Here is a 5,519-nt window from a genome sequence, read left to right on the forward strand (position 1 = left end):
GTCATGGCATCGACCCACAATTAACCCATACCCATTGATGAGGCAGGCAGTTTACTGAGAGGGCTTATATACATATAACATATAACATGTCTCTAGTATTCCACCAGCCATATATGTTATGACAAGAGTTTCTGTTTGTTTTTGTTGTTGTAGTTTTTTTTTAAACATTTGAAACTGTTAACAGCTTCACTCATACTATTGATGTACAGTGGCTCTTCCAGTTTCAAGTTGTCCATAATGTAAGGATATCTGGCCAATATCTGATACTTATGGAAAACCGGGCCCCCTATTAAAAGCTTTAAATAGCTTGCATGGGGTGACCTTTCACGCATCCGACTCTGTAATACTGTTTGTTGTATCATGTTGTATGTCTTGGATATTGCGTGAATAAACTAAACTAAAGTTGAATGCTTTTATTGACATCGAAGTTGTACCACAAAACATCTCTTTAATATGTAACCCAAGACTTCAATTTTTTTTCTATGGCTTTTTTTTCTGAAATAGTTCTGCTTGTCTAGACACAGAGCTTTGGCTCTGGTCCCAGCGCCCTTGAGAGAGGTTGGATACGCTTCCACTCAGGAGTTGCCCACAGAGAGGTGCTGAGCAGGTGTGGGATACGTATTGCCCCCCTGCTCGGTGCCTGTGCATTGGGGTTAACTCCATGGAAGCGAGTAAAGGGTCCCTCTGATCTTTTTGAAGTCCTTGGAGTGGGTGCTGGACACTGGGAATTCCATAACTTTGATGGGAAATTCAATGCTCATGTGGGGAATGAGTGAGACCTGGAAGGGAATGACTGAGAGCAAGCAATACAAGCCATACACCAGGACACCCTAAGTCGAGATCCAACATCAACTTTGAGGTTGGCCATCGTACTTGCGGCTGCTTGTCTCGAGCACTTGGTGGTGTGGTGGCTCTGATGATCGGGTGAAATGGCAGGCCGATCTGGCAGACCCAAATTTATATCAGGCCTGCTGGGGAACATCTAGCAGAGCCCCCTGCCAGAAGCGGATTCAGTATATTGCCAGTCAGTCACCTGACAGAACAGTACGTATACGTGTGTTGTTGCGTGTACGTGTGTGTGTGTGTGTGTGTATGGCGTCGTGCATGTGTCAAACTGTTGCACATGAGTTTGGCTGCACTAGAAAATGAAATATTTGTAAGGTAGATGCTCCCTGACAGACACAATTCGTACCCTGCGTTTCTTCGTAAAAACCCTTAAGTGAAGCTGTCAGTCCATTACCATGACCATTTCCTCTTGATGGATTGAAAGGAATCTGAAAGTAGTTGTGTGTCCATGTGCTAAAGGCAGGGCAATGTCAACCTCAAACAACTGGCACTTCAGTTGCGGCCACGCCACCATTTAGCTTCCCAATACAAGGGACCTAAAATAAGCAGCTGGTAGGCTAGATGACCTAAGCAGCAGTCATTATGGAGCTCTTTTCTTCTCTCATTCTCTTCACATCTGCATTTTAGATTATATCTCTCAACATCTCTCCTTCCAATCTCTAGTAGAATGTAATTACTCCCATTTGACATCCATGATTGGTTAGGATAGGCCATCTTGTGTAATCAAGCCGTCAGCTGGTTGAGAGGCAAAAGAAGTCAAAGTCTCATTGTTAACAAAGTGACATTGATAATATATTTACTGTGGATATTAGTGCCTGGACTCTCCTATAATTCGCAATCGTCACTCATGGCAACGCCGGCGAATGACTCCTGAGTGGAATCATAATTTCCGGTGAGTGGGGGTATGGCTTTCCCAGGCCAAAAAAAAACAAACTAAATAGTAATGGCAGAAAACTTACACTACCGTTCAAAAGTTTGGGTCACAAAATTGTTTGGACGGGTAGTGTAAATATTATTATAATAAAATATTATGAATTAAATATTATAATTATATCTTATATTTGTATAAGATTATATATAATCTATGAATATAAATATACATATATATATAAGATTTTTTACACAGAATATTATATATAATCTATAAAATAATTATCTAAATAAATATATCACTACCGTTCAAAAGTGTTGGGTCACCAAACAATTTTGTGACCCCCAAACTTTTGAACGGTAGTGTATATCGTGCTAATAGTGCTTTATCTGCACCATACCTTGCCCAAAACATTTTAAAAGCCAGACATTCTTAAATGATTTGAAAGTGTATTAATATATTGAAAACGTATTCATATGCTGCTGTAAAGAAGACAAAGAAGAAAACCAAGGAGAAAACAAACTTTGGCATCCTTCATTATATATCGTGTATGACGTGCAGTTTCATCAACTAAATAATTATCGATATTCATACGCATCCTTGCAAATAAACCATTCACTCTAGCAACTATTTTTACTGAAAGGATTTTAGTACAGTTGTACATTCCTTCACTGCTGTTATTTGATCCTCAGTTAGATGGCCCTAATGAAGTGGTTAGCATGTGTTTGAAATATGTAGGATCCTAAATAAAGCTGCGTTGCAGCAAATGTGCCACTTGTATCAAGTCCATTTTATTTATAGAGCAAAACAACAACTCCAGCTGTAACAAATTGCTCTGACTATACTACAATAAAATCCAATAAAAATATTACAAGATTAATAATATTGTTCATAACATTAAAAATATAAATGAATAAGGAAATTAATGACTGCATGAAGCATTAATTTCTAACTAAATATACTACAAGAACATTGGCACTTGGCACACAGCAGGTCCAGTGGGAGTTCCCTCCCCCTCACTTGTTGCACAGTCTATCAGGGGTCAAAAAGTCTGGTCCTTAGGACCCCTATCCAGCCTGTTTTAGATGCATCCCCAAACACCTGATTCAAATAATTAGGATCATTATCAGGCTTTGATAGAGTTTGCTGCATTTGAATCAGGTGCAATCAAGCTGCATCTAAAACAGGGTGGATAGGAGCCCTTGAGGACTGGAGTTGGTGTGGTGTCGTCAGGCTGCACCTAAAACAGACTGGATAGGAGCCCTTGAGGACCGGAGTTGGTGACCCCTGGTTGTGAGAAGTTGTTAATTGATTGGACATAGTGAAACAAGATTGTCACTCTCAATGGCTGCCGGGGATTATGTTTGGATAGTCAAGTAAATTACAAAACCACACATTTCAGTATTTAGGGAGGTGTGTGTAACTTGCTGTCCACTCTCAATGGCTGCCGGGGATCATGTTTAGATAGTCAAGTTAATTACAAAACCACACATTTCAGTATTTAGGGAAGTGTGAGTAACTTGTCATTCTTAAATGACTCATTTTATAGGTATTGAGTCACCAAAATGTAGTATTTAATGCATGGGACAAAATGTTGGCTTAATCTCATTTTATGTAACGCCTACTGACTCTGAACTATTTCCTTCAATGCCTCTGAACTGATTATCTGGAAAATGCTATTGATGTGACACTGAGAAATTAATCTTGCATATTTGGACTTGTCTTCCATAACCGATATTGCACCTAGACCTCATTCCACGATACAAGCAATTAGTGAAGTTGTCCAAGCAGCGAACGGGTCATTTTACCGTATCGGTCCAGCAAAAACACAAGCATGTATAAAAGCTCATAAACGAGGTAGACATTATTTCCATGGCATATGGCAGAGTCATGCAAAGGAGGTAGATAGGTTAATGGCAAACGACAATACATAGTTGCGTTTTACAACAGTATGGAAGTCACATAATGATATTCATTTGCAGAATAAATCATTCTATTGGTATCACCCAAACATTTTTTTACTTCTTAATATTCTTCTCACTTTTGAAAAAAAAAATGTCAAGGCAATCCAATTTCCAACCAACAAGAACTCTTCGAGACAGTATTTTTTCCCGCCGTCAAAGTATTATCAGTTATGAATTAGTGTTTGCAAGAGGGGAAGACACGAAAAGAATGATGCAGCAATGTCATGAACTAAGCTATTATAGCCAATTCATTTTGTTGCCATTCAGATTGGTAATCGCATTGCTCTGCGTTAACATGCCATTCCTACCGCAACTGCAATTTCTTCTCTTCAATGCTTTTCAGGAGTCTGTGTGTAATGTCTTCCCGCATTAGCTTTTGTGCTGTGACCATGAAAGCTCATGTTAAGTTGAGGAAAGTGAACAATCACTTCAACTATTCTGTTGTGTTGAAAGAAATGGTTACACCCCTGCAAGTACCGTATTTTCCGCACCATAAGGCGCACTTAAAAGCCTCCGCCTCCCTTGATAAATAAATACTATCGTTCGTGCAAAGAAAACAGCATTAGGACCCTCTAAAATGGCATAGACAAAGAGACATGCTTATGAGGCACAATTAGACTAGGATCACTGCAGAAGAGCAACGTGACAACGATGAGACAATGACGAGAGTGAACTTGGCATGTTTAATGGCGAACTTGCCCAACTGTTAATTTGGATACAGAAGATGAGGATTTGGACGGATTTGCGAATGAATATCGATTAACAATAATGTGAGTTCATGGTTAAACAGTAGAATAAAGTACAACCGACCTCACTGTCTTGCTCCCGTTTTTTGTTTGTTTACCGTAAGTCATGGCATGCATGCGCCCTATAATGCGGTGCACCCTATGTGTGGCTTAAATACAAAATAGACCCCGCAATTCAGTCTGCGCCTTTTAACTCGAAGCGCCTTATGGTGCGGGAAGTACGGTACTTTAAATGTCACACTGAAAGTCTTGTGTTCTGCATTACGTAAAAACACACAATTGTAGCAACACTTTACTTAATGTCTGTGTAAAAGGTGAAGGCCATTACATACTCAAAAAACTCCAAACACAGCATTGTGATTGAAAGTGACAATTCTGTGTTTAAAGGCCTCATGTAACAACCAATCAGGGCTCACCTGTTTTCTGGGTTTAGCCATATGATGCTGAAGCTGAGCCCTTGGGTACCCTGATGTCATTTTCAGTCACCAGTTATTTTCAATGGCGCATTAGGCAAATGGATCAATAGATTTTTAAAATGATCATTTTATAAATGTAAGATATATTCAAGACTATACTGCTTCCTACAACAAATGTGTTCATTCTACTACACCTGTGACAGCATAATGCCTGCATCAGTGAAGGTGGACAAGCACTAGAGTTTGTAGCAATAAACTGGTGTTTAACAACTGTGAAACTTTCTTATTTGTAACAAGTCATTGGAGTGGAATCATGGCCTTAACACTAAGGTGGGGGGGGGGGGGACTTTTATTAGTTTGCAACACTCACACGACAAGGTGATCTTTGGTTTTATCGTAGTATTGCGCCAAAAACATCTGCATTCATTGAAAATACTGGCGAGCCGCTGCATCTCATTGAAATGCTAACGGTGATTCTGCATTGTTAGCGTATGTTGAGGGGTGTAGAGCAATGTCACTGTTTGATATGGTATCCCCTTTTACCTTCCTCATGTTCATTCATCAGAATGATGTCTTGCTATATCGGTACCGTGCTCCATGTCTCTCCCTTTTGGTCCTCTCCTTCACCTCCTCCCTTACTACCTCCTCCTCCTCCTCGTGGGTCTTGTTCTAATTC

General features: G+C 39.8%; 1 long non-coding RNA gene across 1 annotated transcript; it reads left to right on the plus strand.

The window, feature by feature from the left end:
• The first annotated feature begins 228 nt into the window (after window positions 1-228).
• LOC119127671 lies at window positions 229-1,610 on the plus strand. Its single transcript, XR_005098892.1, has 3 exons — window positions 229-362; window positions 1,421-1,422; window positions 1,600-1,610. It is a non-coding gene; the product is annotated as an uncharacterized LOC119127671 (long non-coding RNA).
• Window positions 1,611-5,519: the final 3,909 nt, after the last annotated feature.

This window comes from Syngnathus acus, chromosome 9 (genome assembly GCF_901709675.1).
Source record: "Syngnathus acus chromosome 9, fSynAcu1.2, whole genome shotgun sequence".
NCBI classification, from domain to species: domain Eukaryota; kingdom Metazoa; phylum Chordata; class Actinopteri; order Syngnathiformes; family Syngnathidae; genus Syngnathus; species Syngnathus acus.